Source organism: Peromyscus californicus, unplaced genomic scaffold (assembly GCF_007827085.1).
Source record: "Peromyscus californicus insignis strain IS unplaced genomic scaffold, ASM782708v3 Scaffold_8__1_contigs__length_139910024, whole genome shotgun sequence".
In the NCBI taxonomy this organism is placed as follows: domain Eukaryota; kingdom Metazoa; phylum Chordata; class Mammalia; order Rodentia; family Cricetidae; genus Peromyscus; species Peromyscus californicus.
Window position 1 is genome coordinate 132,671,753 of NW_026294606.1, and position 22,951 is coordinate 132,694,703.

General features: G+C 41.6%; 1 pseudogene; it reads left to right on the forward strand.

Moving 5' to 3' along the window:
• Positions 1–16,467: 16,467 nt before the first annotated feature.
• Positions 16,468–17,219, forward strand: LOC128104612 (RNA transcription, translation and transport factor protein-like; annotated as a pseudogene).
• Positions 17,220–22,951: the final 5,732 nt, after the last annotated feature.

Sequence of the window (22,951 nt, forward strand, 5' to 3'; positions counted from 1 at the left end):
AAAACTTTTTTGCCTGTATGATGAATGACATTATCCTAGAAATATACGACCTTCCTAAGGTGTATCTGGCCTGTACCATTTTGTCATTTACTGTAATAATTCACACAGCGTTCAAATACTGGTTTAATAATAATAACAAAGATGAGTCATTATTGGCTTTAAAAGATAGAGATGAAAGCTTACATAAAAAGATTCTTTCTCTGGAATCTGCTAACCAGGATTTACAAGATAGTAATAAAAATTTACAAAACAGGCTTCTTAGTTTGGAATCTGCTAACTTAGTACAAGAACTTCAGTCCATTAATAATAAATGTATAGCCAAAATTGATTTTATTTAAAATAAATATGAATATTTAATAGATAGAACAATAACTCTCCAGGGTGAAGTTGTAGCTACTCAGACACTATATAAGGAGGAAAGATTATCATTAACTGATAAAATAAGGTCTATGGAATCATGTGTTTTGGAAGAACATAAAAAGTTGCATGAGAAATCTGGAATCACTTGCAAGAGAGGAGGTTCACTCCCTAGAACAGACCCTAGGTGCTCGTTTGCAAGCCCTGGAAGAAACTCTCAGTAAATATGACAAGGGGCCTGATAAGCAGAAGGGCAAGACCATACAGGTCGTAACATCTCCAGATGGCTCTCATACAATGGCTTATCCTGTCATCATCCATGAAAGGCCAGCAGATGATAGACACCCTGAGCCATATGTGGAATTTACATTACAACTGATTTTGATGAGGGATTTAAAAAAACATGAAGGAAGCAATAGTAGTCACATATGGAATACACTCAATACGTAAGACAGATGTTAAATTCATGGTCTACCTCACATAGAATCATTCCAGATGACTGGAATCAGTTAATTTCAGCTGTTCTAGAATATAGCCAACAGTTACAGTGGGAAAGCTGGTTGAGAGAAGAGGCAAGAAATTTAGAGCAACAAGGTAAACTCAGAGGTTTTGATATCTCCCAAGATCAAATTCTTGGTGAGGGACATTTCGCTGACAGGAATGTACAAGCCACTTATGATGAGCATACAATATCCCTATGCCATACAGCAGTCTAAATGCTTGGAGGAAAAATTCCAGAACCAGGAAAACCAACCAAGGTATACACAAAGATATTTCAGGGACTGCAAGAACCTTTCACTGATGTTTTTTACAAAGGCTGACAACAGCTATAATGAAAGTTGTGTCAGATAAAGAATTAAGACAAGAGCCGGGCGGTGGGTGGCTCACGCCTTTAATCCCTGCACTCGGGAGGCAGAGGCAGGCGGATCTCTGTGAGTTTGAGGCCAGCCTGGGCTACCAAGTGAGTTCCAGGAAAGGCGCAAAGCTACACAGAGAAACCCTGTCTCGAAAAACCAAAAAAAAAAAAAAAAAAAAAAAGAAAGAAAGAAAGAATTAAGACAAATATTAACTGAGTCCTTGACATTCAATAATGCTAATAAAGAATGCAAAAGAATACTTACACCATTAAAGATCAGATCAGCTCCTTTGGAAGAATGGATTCAGTATCTAACAGTGTTGAGTCTCTTAATTACAGTAATGAGACTTGGATAGAAGAGGCAATTCCCAGAGGTGGAAGAAGGCCCTGTGGCACCAAATGTTTTAAATGTGGTACACCAAGTCATATAAGTAAAAACCATACATGGATGCTCCTAGAAGTAATACTCTTTCTGGAAAAAACCCAAACAGGATACCCCAACATTCTGGATTATGTAGAAGATGTGGCAAAGAGCAATATTGGACCAATGAGTGCAGATCAATAATAGATATACGTGGCTACTCTTTACTGGTGGGAAACACCTCAGGGGGCCTCTTGCAGGTCCCCAAATCAAACATGGTCCAAACACTTCCAGCCACTGTGGAGGAAATTCCTCTCCAGGACAATTAAATAAATCAATGCCTAATGTAAAGAACGATACTACATTGGATGATAGAACAGCCCTGATAGATGAATAAAAAACTCCAAAGAACACAATAAAATGAATATTTTGGCAGACTTCCATAAATGAACAAAAACTAAAGCTTAGAATTTGAATTAATGACTTTGTTCTGGAGGGTCTGGTAGACATAGGTGCAGATGTGACTATAATTACACCAAAATCATGGCATCTGAATTGGCCTCTTCAAGAGGTAGATGTCCAATTTCTAGGGATTGGAACCTATCTCAGATAAAACAGAGTTCAAGATGGGTTGGGTGCATAGGGCCAGAAGGACAGAGAGGAAGGCTGAAGCCATATGTGGCAAATGTAGTTGTGAATCTTTGGGGCTGAGAACTGTTACAAATAGTGGAATACCCAGATTAAAATTCCCACAGTCTCAGAAAGGAAATACAGACCAATGCATATTTCTAGGAATAATATCATAACATGCTATAAAACACAGTCACCAACCATTCAGGCTGTACACAAACAGAGCACAACTGCTGTTGAACTCTCAGAAGTACCAACAGCCTTACCTTTAAAACTGATAACTAATAAACTTGTCTGGATTGGACAATGGCCTTTGACAAAAGAGAAGCTACAAGCTTTAGAACAGCTGGTTCAAGCTCAGTTAAATGCTCAGCACATTGAAGAATCTACCAGCCCTTGGAATTCTCCTGTATTTGTTATTTAAAAAAAGTCTGATAATTGGAGAATGCTGACAGATATGAGAGCTATTAATAAAGTAATTCAGCCTATGGGCTCCCTACAGACTGGGATGCCCTTGCCCACTCTGCTACCTAAGGAATGGCCTATAATAGTTATTGACATAAAAGATTTTCTTTACCATACCCTTACAAGAAAATGATAGAGAAAAATTTGCCTTCACAGTGTCTAATTATAACAATTCCCAGCCAGTCAAGAGATATCAATGGAAGGTCTTCCCACAGGGAATGTTAAACACCTCTACCCTGTGCCAATATTTTGTGCAAAAACCATTGGAGATAATTCGTGTGAATTTTCCACAATTTATAATTTTATCATTATATGGATGATATCCTATTAGCTGATCCAAAGTTAGATACATTAGAAAGCATGTTTGAAGAAGTAAAAAAAGTTTTGCCTCGCTGGGGACTGCAAATTGCTCCTGAAAAAAATACAGAGAGGAGATTCTATTAATTACTTAGGATATAAGATAGAGCTACAGAAAACTAGACCCCAAAAGGTACAACTAAGGAGAGATCAATTGAAGACTCTTAATGATTTTCAAAAATTGTTAGGAAGCATTTCCAACTTACTGGGTATCATGGGAATACCCAAAGAGGGACTACAAAATTTGGCTAATACTCTAGAAGGGGACAAAGAATTAAACAGTCCAAGAGAATTATCAGCCGAAGCTGAGAAGGAATTGGCTCTAGTAGAAAAGACAATTTGAGAAGCACATGTGGATCATGTGGATCCAGAACTTAAATGCATTCTCGTCATATTCCCCTCAAGACATTCCCCCACAGGTATTTTGATGCAGAGGGAAGACATTATATTGGAATGGATATTTCTACCTTGTAAACCAAGTAAGAAGTTAAAGACTTATATAGAAAAGATCTCTGATTTGATTCAAAAAGGTAAATTAAGACTTTGCCAGTTGACAGGAATGGACCTAGCAGAAATTATAGTACCTTTAACTAATGAGGAAATTTCCTCACTATGGAAAGATAATGAATACTGGCAGAGAGCCTGCAGTAACTTTTTGGGAGAGATTAACAATCGTTATCCCAAAAGCAAGAGAATAGAATTCATAAGGAAGACTGAATACGTCCTTCCTCACATTGTATGACAAAAGCCAATTTCTGGAGTCCCTACATTCTATACTGATGCAAATAAATCAGGGAAATCAGGATACAAATCAGGAGACTTAAGTAAAGTGGTTCAAAGTTCATACAACTTTGTACAAAAGGCAAAACTGTATACCATTCTTATGGTACTGATGGACTTCACAGAACCCCTCATATAGTCAGTGACTCTCAATATTCAGAGATAGTTGTTTTACATATTGAAACTGCTGAATTTATTCCTGATAATACAGAATTAATTTCATTATTCATATAATTAAAGGAAATCATCAGAAATAGGGAACATCATATATATATATATATATATATATATATATATATATATATATATATATATATATATATATATAATCTCACATATCAGATCCCATATGGGTCTGCCAGGAACTCTGGCACAAGGTAATAATGAGATTGATCAGTTACATAATAGGTAACATGCCAGTAGCCTCAGAATTTCATAAGAAACACCATGTAAATAGCAAAGGTTTGAAGAAGGATTTCTCCATCACTTGGCAACAAACCAAAGATATTATTTTAAAAAATGTCCTACTTGTTCCTTCTATAACCAAACTACATTACCTGCAGGAAACAATCCAAAAGGTATACAAAGAAATGAAATTTGGCAGTTAGATGTGTTTCATTTTGCAGAATTTGGAAGATTAAAGTATGTACATCATACCATTGACATCTATTCAGGATTCCAGTGGGCAACTCCTATGAGTTTTGAAAAGGCTGACTCTGTGATTACACACCTATTAGAAGTTATGGCTGTCATGGGAATGCCTGTACAAATTAAGGCAGACGGTACCCCAGCATATTTCTCCAATAAAATGAGACAGTTTTTTGCTTATTACAATATAAAGCATGTTACAGGTATACCACACAATCCCACAGGCCACACAGTCATAGAAAGACCCAATTGAACTTTAAAGGAGATGCTAAATAAACAGCAACAGGTAACAATGACTACTAGAAATAGATTGCATAGTGCTTTATTAACCTTCAATTTTCTCAATGCTGATGAGAAAGGAACCACAGCTGTGGAGAGACATTGAACGACAGACAAAACTCCTGAGCTAAACCAACTGGTTTACTTCAAAGATGTGTTGACTTCAGAAAGGAAACCAGGAAACATCCTACATTGGGGAAAGTGTTTTGCTTTATTTCTGCAGGAGAAGAAAAGCTATGGATAAGAACAAAATTAATAAAAATTTGATTAGAACAGGAGAAACCCCTTGATGAGGAGAAGTAAATGCTCATCCACTGATGTGACATCTCTATAAGTTGTAAGAGAAATTTAACAAAAAAGGGTTGGGACAGGGTTCTGTTTTTGTCTTTCCAGGATAATGGAAATACCCATCTTCCAGAAATCATAAGGCCTTGGATATCCAGATGTCTATAGCACAAAGAAATAATCTATTGGTACCAATCTACACAGGGTAATATCTCACTGCCTAACATCTATATCTCTTTAACTCTAGAAAAGTTGTGGTTCTGATTCAATTATACACCAAGCTGGCTTTGGAGTTGGAATTTGGCTCCCTCCTTCTCTAAATCCAAGCATATTGATAAAAGAAAAGGTTGAGAGATTCTGTCTCATATCAGAAGAGCTGTCTGATGTGGGACAGAAGAAAACCAATAAAAAGGGACCATTGTCTTCAAGATTCTACTTCTCTCCATGCTTATTCTTGACTTCTTGGGATCCTTTCTTATATGTCATGTCATCTTTAAATCCAAACTTTGCATTTTGATATTAATAATGTTCAAGTTTTTCACAGTAAAAAAATGTTTTTCCAATAGCAATCTCTGAAGTCTCCAGAAGGAAGATGGGGCCCCACAGCAACAACTCTACCCAGTCCAGAATGATGCCATGGTACTCATAAACATTACTCAGCAATCAACCTTGAACTGAAAACTCTCCAAGATAATTCCATTACAAGATGGTTCATCATATTACACATCTAGCCAGAATCTCAGACAACCTTACCTATTACTCTGAGACTGGCTGCAGAATCTACAGTTAGTCCAACTGAGACTTAACTATCTGAATTTTCTTACAGGGCCCCACAGAGACATCATTGCCCCCTGAACAGCAGGAAGCAATTCTAAGAAAACAACATCCCCTTTTCCCAAAGGTTTCATGTTTCTGAGGGTTATGGATAATGGTTATAGGTTGGGGGGGTGGAAGAAAACATTGGACTCAGTATTCCCCTTAAGAAAAGAAAAAAAGGGGACTGGATAGGTATAGGATATTAAGGCAGATTATTGTATATACTTATAAACTAATTAAGTATAATATCAGCCTTAGATAAATTGCACTGTCATGGATTCTTGTATATTGATACAAATGTAAACTATTTTTATACTCCTATTCTAGATAATTTGTATATTGATACAAATACAGAACCATATTTGTTGTAATGTACATATATTTCTACTCTTATTTTAAATGTTTTGTATATTGATACAAATGTAAAATTATATTTGTCATACTGTATATATGTTCTACCTCTGTTTAGGATATTTGGTATATTGATACATATTTAGAATTATTGTCATATTGCATATTGTACTATACATTCCTACCTCTGCTTTAACTATGTTGTGTATTGTCACAAGTTTGAGGTCACTGTCCTTTTACTGTACATTTGCTTACAGACTGTTTACCTTGTTTATGTGAAGCCTTAGTCCTTAGGTTATCTAGGTAGATAAGACTTATAGATTTATAGTCACCTATGCTTGTCATCTCTACAGTTATGTTAGTTAGGTTCTCCAGACTTACATAAACATATGTCAGATGGATAGTTAATCTTCAAACACTTCATAGACCTAGAGAATATAGCATTTAAATGTTTTGATAATTCAGAATTCTGTTGACGTGAGACACAATTGCTCCCTGGCAGCACCCATCTGATCCCAAGAGAATGTTGGGCTTCTGGGACATTTCCATTTGGAAGTTTGTCTTCTTCTTGACACAAAGTGGCCTACTGGGCAAAGAACTGTCCTTGCCTCGACTGCTGACAGTAAAATGGTCTGACAGATACTCTAGGCCTGTAGCCAATTTGAATGCACCAACGATGCTGAGAAACATTAGGTGAATGTCCAGGCTGTCAGCTGTCTCTGTCTACTCTTGCAAGACTCCCAGAAGTTACTTGCATCCTTCCCCCTTTTCTCAGGTATCATTATATTCCTACTCAGGTCTTCAATGGGATTGAAGACTAACAGTTATAGTTACAATCTTCTTGTATCTTGGCCAGAACATATTAAGTATTAGATTCAGATTCTTCAGGACAGGACACCTTTTGGAATGATCTCTGTAACATGCCATTTACCCATGCTCCAGACGTCTCTGGACTTTAGTATGTGTCTCTTGTTTGATGTTGCTCTTGTTGGTTGTAGTTCCCTCTTGTCTAGGTCATTATCCCTTATTCCTCCTGGACAAAATTTGATAATCATTTCTACTGCATATAGTTTTATATTAGGTTAGAACTTTCTTATTAGACCAAAGGGAGAGATGTAGTGGGTAGCTGTTCCAGCTTTCACCTGGAAGTACTACCCCTAGTGAGGCTTCCGGTAACTGCCATGACTACCTATGACTTGCCCTGGGGTGGGTCCGAGACTGGAGCCCTTAAGACCTAGGATCCAGATATGGCTTTCTTGGCTCCTTGTGATCCTGGATGCTGGATGGTAGACCGAGCATAGTTCTCCAGAGAAATCCACCGGACTGCACCTCAACTCTCCCAGATCCTGTAACCAACCCTTTACTGGCTGTAGGTTACCCCAAAATAAACCTCCTTTTAACTACAGAGAGTTGCCTTAAAAATCCCCCAATATGCTTGGGGTGAGAATTCATGAGCCCCACCCACCCTCCTCCATGCTGGGCTTTACACTGGCTCAGTTTTGCTCAGATCTATGCAAGCAGTCATATTTGTGGGTTCACATATGCAGTGACCCTATCATGACTGACAAATATGGTTTTGTTGCAGATATTCTCACTATCCCTAGCTCTTACAAACTTCTCATTCTCTCTTCCATGATAATCTCTGAGCCTTGGATGTAGGGCTGTGATATAAATGTCCTATTTAGAGCTGAGCACTATACTCTCATATTTTCTACATGCTGACCAATTGTGGGCCTCTGTAATTAATTATCATCTACTGAAAAAAGAAGCTTCTCTGGTGAAGGTTGAGAGATGCACTGATCTATGGATATCAGAACTTAAGGGGCAGTTTATTATTATGTCCATTTAGTGAAATAACGGTACTAACTTCTCCCGTAGGGTCTATGACTTACCCAGCCATGAGTTTTTGTCTCAGCTAATGCGCTAGGCATGAGTTCTGTCTTGTGGAGTGGGCTTTAAATCCAGCAAGAGAGTGATTGGTTGCTCCCATACCATTTGTGCTGCTGCTGCATCAGTAGGCACATCTGGCATGTTAGTTTTGGTGTTTCCTCTACTGGCATGCTTTAGTCATCCTCTCCCTAACAAATATAATGAAGAGGAGGCCTGCCTCCCAATTCAACCTGGCCCAAAGGAACAAAGCTGCTTCTTCATGTTCACACAACCAATAGTGGCCTTCAATGTAGATGGCTCATTTGCTTGGTGAGGAAGACTTCATTTCTGAAGTACAGATCGACTTCTGGAGAGTGCCTGGAAGTAGAAAAATGAATCCAAAACATTTGGGCATAATCTGCAGACAGGGGAATTTCAACAGGAAACATCATTGTTAGGAAATTCTTGTTTAATATCTCCTAATACTTTCCATCTTTGAAAGTATTGTTTCTATGATATAATGTTTGGATCCCCTGGAACTTGGGCTAAACACCATTTGAGCCGCCATTTGGATGTTGGGAATTAAACCTGGGCCTGCTGGAAGAGCAGCCAGTGCTCATAACCACTGAGCTGTCTTAAGCCCAAGCTCTGTGTTTTTGTTTGTATTAAGGAGAAAAGAAACAAAAGGAAGCATGGCCTTTCATCCTTTCATGGAGGCCATTATCATCTTGTCAGCACTGAGGTAAAGGATCACCACTGAACTGAAGGCAATGTGTAGGAACAAGTGACTTATAGGAGCAGCAGCCAAGAGCCCGACTCAGGTTCACATGGGAGGCAGACACCTTTTTGTCTAAAACATCCCAGAGGAAGATGACTCAGCTAGTTAGACATTTTGTTGCTGGGACAAATACCCGATGAAAGCTACTTACAAAGTCCAAAAGTTTATTTTGGTTCCTGGTTCCAAAAGTTACAGGCTCATAGCCCAAGATTATGGCCAGTGGTAAGACAGGACATCATGCTGGCTGCATGTGACTGTCACTGTTCATTTCACGGTGAACAGGGAGAGGGGGTAGAAGAGAGCAGCTATAACTTTCAAGATTATGCCCCCAGTGACCCACTTCCCCTAGGCAGACCCCACAATGTTTCTAAAGTCACCTTTTGGGAGTAGGTGTTCAACACAGCTGAGGACATTTAGTAATAGTTGTTTCTAGAGGTTGAGAAATGGGAATGGGGGGAAAAGGTGAGCACTGCTCTTATTCTGTACATGTTGATTCCTTCTCTTCTCTTTCCTCTCTCTGTTCCTCAATAGTTTAAATTCATTTCTCCTTCCAAGATGCCTAGATAAAATCCACTTCTATACTGTAGATCTTGTTGTTGTTGGCCATGAATTTTTATTGTTTAGTTTTATGCCTGGCATAAGAAATGTAGGGGCTGGGTGGTGGTGGTGCATGCCTTTAATCCCAGCAGAGGCAGAGGCAGAGGCAGAGGCAGAGGCAGAGGCAGAGGCAGAGGTAGGCAGATCTCTGAGTTCAAGGCCAGCCTAGTCTACAGAGCAAGTTCCAGGACAGTCAGGGATACACAGAGAAACTATGTCTTGAAAAACAAACAAACAAACAAATAAAAAAATAAGAAAAGAAAGAGGAAGAAAGGAAGAAAGAAAAGCAGGGTTATTCTGGCTCAGAATTGAGGGCACAATCCATGCTGGCTGCAGGAAGCTTGAGGCAGCAGGTCACACAGTAGTATCTGCAGTCACAAAGCAGAGACAAATGAATGCTGGTGTCTAGCTCACTTTTTCCTTTTATTTGGTCCAGGATGTCAGCCAATGGGTTAGTACTACCAACACCCAGGGAGGGGCTTCCTGCTTCAGTTAAAACTTGGGGAAAACACCCTCATAGACACACCCAGAGGTCTGTTTCCATGGTGACTCTAAATCCAGTCAAGCTGACACTAAATGTTAGCCATGAGAGCTTACTTTAGGGGAGGGATGGTAAGACAATGCTTTGTGTACTGTAGATGCTTAAATACTTTTTCTTTCCTTTTTTTCTTTCTTTTTTTTTTTTCCCCCTTTGGAGCTGAGGACTGAACCCAGGGCCTTGTGCTTGCTAGGCAAGCACTCTACCACCGAGCTAAATCCCCAACCCCTAAATGCTTTTTCTGTTGTCATTACCATCTTATCTAGAATATTTTAACAACGTCTATTATCTTGAAATGATACTACACTGGACTTATTTCCTGCTGGGCTTTTCAAAGACCCAAGATCACAAATATTTCAGATGACAGAAAATCAAAAGGTTACATTGTTTGGCTATGAAGGGAAGATTCACAATGGGAATCTGGTCATCAAGAAAGTTCTGGATGCTTTTAGAATGGTCTCAGCTTCCATTGAGGAAGTTGGGTTGTTTTAGGAAGAGTAATTGCTGGGCGAGGGAGACTTGGCCTCACTGGTGACTCCACAGAAGAGTCACTACAATCTCCAACCTTCTCTGATCACTGCATGTGACTGAGTCGTTAATCAAAAGAGAACCTCAAGAGCCTGTCTTTCATTGTACAGATTCATATGAGCAATTTAGATTTTAAAGCAAATAAAGATAACTTTTAAATTAATTAAAATTTATTTATTGCATGGGTACGTATGTGGTGTGTGTATGTACAATGCTTGTTTGTGTGTATAAGGATGATGTGTATACATGCATACAGAGGCTTGATATTGATGTCTAGACTCTTCCTTAATATTATCTACCTTATTTACTGATGCAGGGTCTCTCAGTTGAACTCAGAGCTCACCCATATGGCTAGTCTAGCTGGCTAGATTATTCTGAGGACACACAAACCACCACCACCATCTCCTGCCTTCTGAGTGCTGGAATTACAAGTGGGCTGCCATGTCCACCCAACATTTATATGGGATGTGGGCATGTGAACTCTTGTCCTCATTCTTGAATAACAAATACTACTGAGCCATCTCCTAAGACCCCTGAGGACAATGTTTGAATGTTAGAATGTAATTGTGATATGAAAATGAAATTAACAGATTGCAAATGTCTTAGTTAGGGTTTCTATTGCTGTAATGAAACACCATGACCAAAAAGCAAGTTGGGGAGGAAAAGGTTTATTTGGTTTATGCTGCCACATTGTAGTCCATCACAGAAGGAAGCTGGGACAGGAACTGAAACAGGGCAGGAATCTGGATGCAGGAGCTGATGCAGAGGTCATGAGGAGTGTTACTTACTCACTTGCTCTCTATAGCTAGCTCAGACTACTCTCTTATAGAACCCAGGGCTACCAACCCAGGGATGGTACCACCCACAATGAGCTGGGCCCTCCCCCATCAATCACTGATTAATAAAATGCCCTACAGACTGTTTACTGCCCCATATTATGGAAGCATTTTCTTAGTTGAGGTTCTCTCCTCTTAGATTACTTTAGCCTGTGTCAAGTTTACATAAAACTTTCCAGTACAACACATGTATGGAAATTGTAGCTATTTTAAATGCTTATACATGTGAAAGATGACATTGCAAAAATGAAGTAGTTATGAAAAACAGCATTGCATTCTTTGGGGGAAACGTAGGTATGCTATAACAGGAGCAGTGTAAACCTGCACATTAGTCCAGGACAAATGGATCGGCAACTCTGCTCCATGTGGCCATATAGGACCCAGGTTCCTTTTCTGTGTCCCCAAGACATTCCCAAAGGTAGCATATTTAGTTACTGGCTTGCAATCACAACTGTGTTTTCAGCTCAAAGAAAGGGGACAGTGTGGAGGACTTAACCCAGTGGTGTGTCACTCATTATTTTGACTCATGTATTTTTGTTGTCTGTTGCCATGTTGCTATACCTAACTGCAAAGAAGGCTGGGAAATGCAACCTAGTTGGGTGCCTTGTATATACAAAGTAGGAAATGGATTTGGCTGGTAGTCTCTGATGCTGTATCTATCAGTCATTGAGAGCTGTGCCTGGTAACGTGTATGTGCTGTCTCATTGATTCGACACAGCTTCATATCGAAGACCCCTTGCTTAGACATAGTTGTTTTCCTTTGCATGCACTACCTGTTAGCATGATGGCATTGCTTACCTTAAAATGTTTTAATAATTCAGGGCAGATTCAACTTGGATGCTGTGAGCCACAGAAATATGAAGTAAGAATTCAGCTGGCATTGGCAAAGCTAATACTAGGAAGAGCCAAGGGCTCTTCCAGAGGGAAGCCAAGACTCAAGGAGTTTTGGTGATACTGGCTTTTGAATATGTTAGCTGTTTCCTGCAGTGAATTTCTTGTGTGCTATTGTAGCTTTCCCATTTGATTCTTTTCTAACAACTTATAACAGTGTGGTTGATCATTTATTGGGCACAACTTCCCATGTACTATTGAGGTATTTGGATAACATTCCCCAGCTGTGTTTGATAACAGTCACACAGTCAAGACTCCTTTCCCATAATCAGGCCTTTGTTCCTCTTTGTAGCACAGACTTAGAGTCTGCCTTTCTGTAATTATCTTCATTAGCAAACATGTGGCCAGGGCCATCTCCGGACAAAAGTATTTCATCTGAGATATTTCTCAACATCCAAGGACAGACTGCAGATAGATAAGCATTAATGTGCCCTGAGCTCATCTTATCTACAGATAAGAGAAGACAACCTCACTAACCTTAAATCCTTAATTCCTTACCTTCACCCCAGTTTATTAACGCAGGACCCTAATTTAACAGGTTTACGGCTTGCTGTTACTAGGTTGGCACTCAGCCATCTGCTAGTTCCTGAGATAGCATCTCCACTGATCCTATGAGACAATCACCTAGGCCAGGCGGGTGATGGTGCCAAGCTTCATTTCTTGTGCAAATTAAGCTTAAATTCTCCTCTTTTATTCCTATAGCCCAGGTGCTATCCTTAGTTCCAAAGATTCCCCCTTTAGCTATTAACTCAGAGCTAAAGTGCTTTTATGAACCAAGTGCTACTTATTGTAATGCAGGTTGCCTAGCTACTGAGAACACTTTCCCTGCCCTGCCAGAAAATGGCACCACTGGGGAGAAATGGTGCTGAAGGAATAAAAGACAGTTTTACTTTACTAGTGGCTTATACTGACATGTAGACTCCTAACATTTTACCTAGCCACTTCTAAGAATATAGTCTGAGCACATAAATTCCTTTTTAGATCTCTTAACCGATTTTAGTCCTTAGTTGACTATTAATCATTCCCCTATTTGGGTTGTAAATGAAAGCTGACAATTACTGCTCTTTGTGTGGATCTTATCACCTCTCTATGACCCTAAAAGCCTCGAATTGCATTGTCAAAGAATTACAACTTGTAAGTGTATATAAATTGGTACCCCCACAGCACTTGTAGAATTGATTTAGAAGAATCAAGTGAATGGACTGAAAGAGCATGGTGTATGTAGATTCATTCATTATCACTCAGATTAGATACCAGTTCCTTGTAGTGTCTCGTCTGGACTCTGGGAAAGAGTTGTCTGGGGCTAGACCCCAATAGCTCTTGTTACTTGGAGACTCTGTGTGGGTTCCACAACTCTGGCATTCCTTTGGGATCCAATCTATCACTACCCCTCCCCCATTTTCTACAAACAAAAAGAGGAATATTGTTTGGAATTGAGGCACAAGAGTTGGTGAGAGTCTCAAAGAACTTGAGAAAAAGAATAATTGAGAACTATTGATTCACATACAATGACTTATAGGCCACACATTTTTTGAACTCATTTCCATTAATATCCAATTTCTAAAGTAAGTCTGCTTTTTACATTAAAAATTTGAAAGCAGCTCTCTGCTCCTCCCTATTCTATAGACAGCTGTATCTTCTCATACATGTTGAGACATTGTTGGTGAAGATAAGAGTGAACAAATTTGGCCATATTTGGCACCTGGTTACCAGGGCTTCCTTCAGCTCTGGCAAAGTGGGTATTGTTTTCATCAATGACCCCTTCGTTGACTTCAACTACATGGTCTACATGTTACAGTCTGACTCTACCCATGGCAAGTTCAACAGAACAGTCAAGGCTGAGAACTCGGAACTTGTCATCAACAAGAAGACAATAACCATCTCCCAGGAATGAGATCCTGACAATATCAAATGAGGTGATGCTGGTGCCCAGTATGTTGTAAGATCTACTGGTGTCTTCACTACGATGGAGAAGGCTGGGCTCACTTGAAGAGTGGAGCCAACAGAGCCATTGTGTCTGCTCTTTCTGCTGAGGCCCCTATGTTTGTGATGAGTGTAAACCATGAGAAGTATGATGACTCACTCAAGATTTTCAACTTGCTTCCTGGAGCACCAAATGCTTAGCTCCTCCTGGTCAAGGTTGTCCATGCAACTACAGCATTGTCAAAGGACTCATGACCTCAGTCGATGCCATCACTGCCACACTTTCTTTCTCATGGTTAGTTCCTCAACTGACTCCTTGTTCTTTTTATTTTTTAACACTTATTTTTTTTTTTGTGTGTGTGTGTGTGTGTGTGTGTGTGTGTGTGTGTGTGTGCATTCATACAATTGTGCAGCATGTGTGGAGGGCAGAGAACATCTTGCAGATGTTTGTTCTCCCATTTTACTGTGTTGGTTCTGGGGATCAAACTCAGTCAGGTTTGTGGCAAGCCCCTAAAGGCAAGCCCCTCTGAGCCATCTTGCCAGCCCTCTCTTGATCTGTTCTTATCTTTTACACGTGCTTTTGTTGATATAGTTTTCTAAACACATCTGACATTAGAAGTGTCTGACTCCAAGTGTCATCTTCCAACACCTTCATAACACGACCAGATTTCACTCATTTTGTTGACATTTCCCACCACATCCAACTCTGTATAGATCACCACATATGTCCTGTGTTCCCTTGCAGAGCACTGCATATGCCTACCTGCCTGTTCCTAGTGTACAGACCCCAGCTCTTAACCTCAACACCACTGACAGCAGGAACTTCCTTTGCCTGTGGGATGTCCCAATAGCCCTTTCTTTCTGGTGTTATCATTTTAATTATGCAGGGTTATGAAGCACTTCAAGCATACTTGCCCCCACCCACTGCTCTGCCTCTTCTCCCTCTCTCCCATTAGCCCCTGTTGTTCTCAGACAATTTTGCTTCCACGTTTTTTACATTCGTTTATTTATGTAGTGTGTGTATATGTGCGGAGGACAGAAGACGTCTTGTCCATGCCGGTTCTCCCATTCCACCATGCTGGTTCTAAGGATCAGACTCAGGTTACCAGGCCTGCGTTGCCCTTACCAACTGAGCCCTCTTGCTGGCCCTCACTTCAACTTTGATGCCATTAGTACAGATAGGACTTCACCTGGATGCTCCATCGTTAAGCAAATCTCAGCAGTTACTACCTTTTAAATTTTCTATTTTCAAATTAGAGGCAGGGATAGTACCTTATTTATTTGGTTTCCGGCGTCTTCATTTAACCTGGCACAAGACTGGCACTGAATAAATATTTTGGGGAAGAAATGAAGGAAAGATGGAAACTGTGAACTTAACGTTCAGTTCTCATTTTTCATAAAAGCAAGTGAGGGGACCCAGCCTTCCTCTGGTGACAGCCTTTATGGAATGCAGCACAGGGATGTGCACCCCCAGGGCTCTGGGATCAGCAGAGGTGAAGGCAGTAGTGTTGGGTCCTCACTGCTGGAGCCTGTGCATCAGCTGAATGAATCACAGTTAGTTCTCCGTTATGACTGCCACAAACGCAGTCTGTGGACTCCTAAGAACACCCTCGAGCTGCAGACACATTTCAGCGTTGGCTGCTGACCATGTGTCCAAGCTCCGCACCTGGCAGAAAGATAGCGCCATAAAACTGAACATGATTGTGTTGGACAAGCACACTGCACTTCTGGTAATAAAAGCACAATGGCTGCATTTGTAGTCTTAGTCACTGAGGTATGCTGGTGACTAATGAAGATATATCTGAGATGGCTGTGAGTCGAAGGCAGGGGAAGGACCTATGTTTGGCTGCTGAATACATGGCCACTGACCTTTTCAGATTCTGGCAAGCTTTAGTTTGAAAACAGTTTTGATCTTTAAATTATGACTAGAAAAACCTTAGCTGAGCAGAAGTCCCCACCCATCCCTGCCACTCCCAAGTAAGAGAATAATGGTCTCTGTCCTTCAGAAGTAACAGACTGTCCTCTGAATAGATGGTTCCACATGGCTGACTGCCTTCTAATTCTCAGAGCCCACTCACAGAAATGACAACTTCAGCAAGGAAATGAATTTCACACTATGAACAAAGACTTAAACAAACCGAGGACTTTGTTTTCTCTTGTATAAGTTCAGATGCATAAATTTCAGCTGTGGCTAAGCAGTTCAGAATGCCACCAGGACCATTTTGAGTTGAATTGTGAACCCTTAAAAAAACTTTGACCTGCCTCACCCCACTTCTCCTGTCCCAGTGGAGGCCCAGGCGGTGAGTGCAAGCAGCAGGGACCATGCTACGACGAAAGCTTACAGCCCTGAACTACTACACGCTTCAAATGTAAAGATGAAACAGAATTTAGAACCTTTATTGTTTCACTCAAAGGCCAGAAAATCAGACACTACAGGACCAAAGACAGAGGTAACTTGAGAAACATCCACAGCAGCAACTGGCCCAAGTTCTGAGTAGTTCAGAGAAGTTAACTGTTCTTTCAAGATTCAGGATGGGCAAGAAGCGATTGAGTGGCTTCTTGGCTTGGCTGTTGGGCTTAAATATGGAGATAATGCTGGAAATACAAGGACTTAGTACCTGATAACAGGAAAAACACTGACAACACAGCTGAAAATGCAGAGCTGTTGATTAAGCTGGACACAAGCCCGATTTTAAGGCTGGTGGCATGGCTCTGGCTAACCTCCTTCAGATTCAGCATCATGACAATTGCTTGGTAATGCTTAAGGCAATTTGTATTTTTCGTTCAGGAGCATCTAACACAGGATGCAGTTGCTAAAGCAAAATCAAACAGAAGAGGGCTTACCTGTTGCTTTAGATAAACATAGTCTTGGCTTTGACACATGTGCAGTTCTTAGTGAAGCTGCTCAGAGCCTGGGATTGCTGCACATAGAAGAGCTCAGAGGGCTCCAGGCGAAGATTGATGAAGCCATAGTAGCCATTCAGGCCATCATTGCTGACCCAAAGGCAGACCGCAGACTGGGGAAGACAGAAGATGAGCACATCAGATGTCAGCTTCTCGCCTGCTTAGTGTGATGGGAACCGTGTACACCGTCAGGCGTTTTTGAAATCAAATGTCACATAAAAAGGAGGAATCCAAGTAGACTCACCATGTTCTAGAGATTACCTCCACTGCTTTTTTTTTCTTTTTTTAAAATTAAAGTTGGGGAAAGTTAAAAAAAAAAAAAAAAGCGCAACTTTGGATCCTCAGAAGTCCCGTGAAGCTGGATCTGGTGGCATAGGTGATGCCAGTGTGTCTGCTCTGAAAGGGGAATAGAGACAGGAGAATGCCTGCGAGCTCCTGGGCCAGCCCAGCTGACACAGCAGGAGCAACAAGCTGTAAGGCAAAGCCTGGCAGCTGCCCTTTGTCTCCACATGTATACCATGGCACACGGGACGGTGCCCCCACACTGCACACATGTATACCCCCCCTCACACACACACACACACACACACACACACACACACACACACACACACACTATAAACAGAAGTTATGTTGGAGTCCTATTCTTGGGTTCCTATGAAGGTGGCATTTCTTTGAAAATAGGGTACTATCAGATGTAAGCTACACACGGTAGGGTCAGAAAAGCGGACCCGAATTCAGTGCAATGAGTGTTTTTGTCTTTGTTTCTTGAGCAGGGTTTCATGTATCTTAGGCTGGTCTTGAATTTATTATGTAGGATGACCTTGAACTCATGATTCCCCCTTCTCTACCTCCCAGGTGTTGGATTAAATTCTCATTATCAGTACACCTGGTTTATGTAGTGCTGGAGCTCAAACCCCAGGGCCTTGTGTGTGCTAGGCCAGTGTTCCAGATCCAGGCCACTTCCTCATCCATGGGTGATGTATTTTAAGAAAATTAGAAGCAGAGACAAAGACAGCTGTCTGAACATGAAGGCAGAGGCTGCATCACAGCAAAACACCCAAGACTGTCTTCTGAGTATGTCTTCATTCCTTTTCTATTGCTGAGATAAAACACCGTGACTGAGGCAAGTCACTAAAGAAAGAGTTTAACTGGACTTACAGTTCCAGAGAGTTCAGAGTTTATGATAGCTGAGCGAAGGCATGGTGGCAGACTGCTGCAGCAGCAGCTGAGGGCTCAGGCCTCCAAACCTCAATAGGAGGCAGAGAGAACTCACTGGAAACAGCATGAATGTCCAGTCTCACCTACACACTTCTTCCAACAAGGCCACACCTCCTAATCCTTCCCAAACAATTCCACCAGCTTGGGACCAAGTACTCAAACTTGGTCTATGGGGGTCATTCCCATTCAAGCCACCATAGGGGGCGAGGAAGGCCCGAGACCTGAGGGCCTACACTTCTGCTGCTTTGAGCCATTTGGGTTTTGGAATGTTCTTACGCAGCTGCAGGAAACTAACACTGCGACTGGGGCCTTGTGCTTTCCTGCTCAGCAGGCTCTTTGCCTTGGAATCCCAGAACAGCTGCTTTATTTCCCCTCTGTCTAAGCTTCTGGTGGCAGCAGAGAAAGGCCCGAGAGCCTGTCAGAAGAATCCACACTCTTGCTTTGCCATTAAAAGCTTTCATTGGATTTAAAGAGAATATTTTACCCTAATATTGCTTTTTTCTTTCTTTAACAGATTTTACTTTACCTTAAAGATTTAAATTGCATTTAGTGTGTGTGTGTGTGTGTGTGTGTGTGTGTGTGTGTGTGTGTGTGTGTGTGTATCGGGGGCTAGGTGCACTTGTGCCGTGGTATGCCTGTAAAGGTCAGAGGACAACTTGGAGTTGGTTCTCTCTTTCTACTGTGTGGGTACCAGGGGTTGAACTCGAGTCCTCAGGCTTGACAGCAAATGTCTTTGCCTACTGAGCCATCTCACCAGCCCAGATTTTTGTCTTGTTTTGTTTTCTTTTTTTGTGACTGAGTGTAGGTAGTATGAATAAAAATGGCCCCCATAAGCTCATAGGGAGTGGCACTATTAGGAGATAGGGCTTTGTTGCAATAGTTATGACCTTGTTGGAGGAAGTGTGTCACTATGAGGGTGGGCTTTGAGGTCTCATATATGCTCAAGCCACAACCACATCCTGTTGCCTGTGGGTCAAGATGTAGGAATCTCAGCTCCTTCTCCAGCACCATGTCTGTCTGCATGCCACCATGTCATATCATGATGATAACGTACTGAACCTCTGAACTGTACACCACCCAATGAAATGTTTTTCCTTTATAAGAGTTGCGGTGGTCATGATGTCTCTTCACAGCAACAGAAACCCTAAGAGAGAGGGTCTATCTATATAGCCCTGGCTGTCCTGGAACTCACTCTGCTGACTAGGCTGAACTCAAACTCTCAGAGATCCAAGTGTCTCTGCCTTCCTAATTCCTGGAATGAAAAGTGTGTGCCATCATGCCCAGCTTCAAAGCAGTTTAAATTCACCACAAAACTCAGCAGAAAGTACTGATTTCTTATACACCTCCTGTCCTGATGCACCCAGACTTGTCCCCCACTGCCAACATTCTACACCAGAGTGGTATGTGCATAAAGATCAAAGGTCATAGTAATGGGGTTGCACTGCATACCCCATCACCCACAACCCATAGTTTTACATTTGAGTTCAAATTCAGTGTTGCACCTTCCATGGGTTTTGATGAATATATATTGATATGTGACCATCACTGTAATATTATACAAACAGTCTCCTTGGCCTCAAGATTTGTGTTTCACATAACCAGCTCTCCTACCTTTACTTCTGGTTCTCACAACCACTGATACTTTCTTTCTTTCTTTCTTTCTTTCTTTCTTTCTTTTTTTTATTAAGAAAATTTTTTCATTCAGTTTACACACCAATCAAAGATCCCCTCTTCCCTCCTCCTGCCCCCCACCAAACCTCCCCTCCCAACCCATCCCCCACTCTCCCCCACAAGAAGGCAAGGACTCCCATGGTGAGGCACATCCAGTAGAGGCAAGTCCAAGTCCTCCCCCTGCCTCAAGGCTGCACTAGCTGTCCCATCACAGGTAGTGGGCTCCACAAAGCCCGCTCATGTACCCCACTGATACTTTCAATCTCTCCATATTTTTTGGCTTTTCAGAAGTTGGAACCATATGTCACATAACAATGTGCTTTGAAGAGATATATGTATTGGTGTAAACCAGTTGGATATTATGATTGCTTCCATATTTGAGCAATTCTGGGGAAAAAAATCTGCTTTAATAAACACCTGTGTTCAGGGTTTGAGTGGACGTTAAGTTTTCAAATGATTGGGTAAACATCAGAAAGTGTCCTTGGTGGTGACAGAGCCAGAGTGTGTCTGATTTTGTAAGAACTAACTGCCACCTGTGGTTGATTGTGTGATCACCAGCGATGGAGGAGACTCCCTGTTCATGTCTCTGTCAGCATTTGGTGGCGGTAGAGTTTGGGTGGTAAGTTTCCTGCTGTTCGTGTTCGCAGTTCCCTGACCACACGGAATGCCACATCACGTGCTTGTCCGCCATCTGCGGGTCCTCTTTAGCGGTGTCTGTCCACATGGTTTGCGCACTTTTCCCACTTTTAGATCAGATGGTTTGTTTTCTTACTGCTGAGTTTTCCGGCGTTCTTTGACTGGGACCAGCAGTCTTTGATCAGCAGTGTCTTTTGTAACATTTTCTCTCCGCGGTGTTGTCTCCCTAGTCTCTTCCTGGTTTCCTTTGAAAAACTTCACATGAGTTTTGTTTTCAAGCAACTTCTGATTCCATTTGATCTCATTAGCCAGGGTGTTTTAATGCACATTATTTTAACTAAACATGTTGTCGTCACTCATTAAATTAGGGTTCTCTTAGTGAAGATGAGGGAACATACCTATTGAATTGTGTTCCACCCCGTTCAGGTTCTCATACCAGGGACCGGGTAACTTATAAGTAATAAGAATGTATTTCTCACAGGCCTTTGAGCTGAGGCATGCTCATCCTCCAGGACAGGCTTGTCTTCTGGTTGGCAAATGGAACCTTCTAGCTCTGCCTCCATGAGGCAGAAGAGACATGCTAACTCCCTTGACCTCTTCCACTTGTTTTTATTTATTTTAAATAGGACACATTACAGTCGAAAATAATGGGGTTCTTTTAAAAAAATTGTTGTTATTATTGTTGTATGTATCTATCTGTATCACGTGTATGTGTGTGAATGTGGGGTGCACACACGTGTGCCATGGCACACAGGTGCCAGTCAGAGGACAGCTTTTAGAAGTTGATTCTCTGCTGTCACCTTCAAGTGGGCTCTGGGGACAGAACTCACGACCTCATGCTTGTTCAGCAAGCACTTTACCCTGAGCCATCTCTCCAGCCCTGGAAATTCAGGTGATCTTATGACTCAGATATGTAAAAACTGTAGGGGTCAAGGAGATGGTTCAGGGAGAAAGGGACCTGACTCCAAGGCTGTAGCCCTGACTGGATGGCCAGCGCCCACATGGCGGAAGAAGAGAAGTGACTGCTGCAAACTGTTCTCTCACCTCCCCGTGTGCTGTGGTGCACACTTACACACACACACACACACACACACGCACACGCGCGCACACACACACACACACACACACACACACACACACACACAGATTCAATTCCAGGTCCAGGCATAAAAATTGCATTGCGAAGTAAGTGGAGATAGACTTTTGGTTCAATGTAAATCTCTCATTTATATAAAACTATGTGTTCATTTCACCCATGAAAATGACTCTCATAATATATAACAGCAGTAATATAATGAAATCTAACACAGTTACCAAGAGGACCAGGATGTAAAGCCAGGAATCCAGTCAGGAAACGAACCACTCTCCTCAGACGTTGGTTGTGGTTTACTGTTCCTTGCAATGCAGGCATTGTTTTTGAACCAATCTGTTGAAACTTGCATGGAAAACTTTGCTCCTCAATGATCTCTGTTCTACTGCCCAAAGGAACCGCTCTGAGTCACTCTAGCCTGGGCTTACATGCTGCTGAATTAAGCATCACCTCAGAATGACGAGCTGTGAGACAACCAGCCAGAAACCAGAATAAGGAGACTCAGGAGTGGGTCATTGGCAGCTTGTCCTGAAACTTATTTTCCATGCATGCTGCTCTCCCCCCTCACCCCCGTCTGCCAGGGCAGGCCCAATGTTTTCGCTGTACTCATTAGTAGACAATATGTTTTAGTAAGTTGGCACTGGGAAGACACAAAGAGAGAGACAGGCAAGAATCTCATCACACTCCATACAGCCCCCTCTTTGGGGACAACTGAGTCACCAGTCTTTAACATCTTGTGATGTGTGTAGTTATTTGTCCTAGGGATTAAATATGTGGTGTACCATTAGAATACACTCTCATGCATCGTTTACTTCATTACATACAATTTTTAGTATTCATACAAGTGGAGAGCAGCAAATTAACAATAATAACCAAATTTATGGGCTTTTGTTTTACCATTTTACCACTAGACTGAAAAAGCAAATCCTTGATACTCTGGTTTCTCAATAAACACTTCAATGTACGTTTATCAAAACACGAGGACTTCTCTCCCTGACCGCTGGTTTCCAGTCTTGAAGGGGCCACGTAGGTCACTGGCTAGAAAGGGCATCTCAGTGATCTTATCCAGAAGAGATGCCTACAATCTACAAGACCAACTCCTAAGACGTGCCCATCTAATAGCAGCACTGTTATGGTTGTGCTTACTGCTCTTTGATTGGATTTGAGACCTGCTCCAAGGAGAGAACACATGCTGAGCACTGTGAACCCGTTACAAAACAACCAAACCAAAAAACAAAACCTTGCTGGGCGGTGGTGGCGCACACCTTTAATCCCAGCACTCAG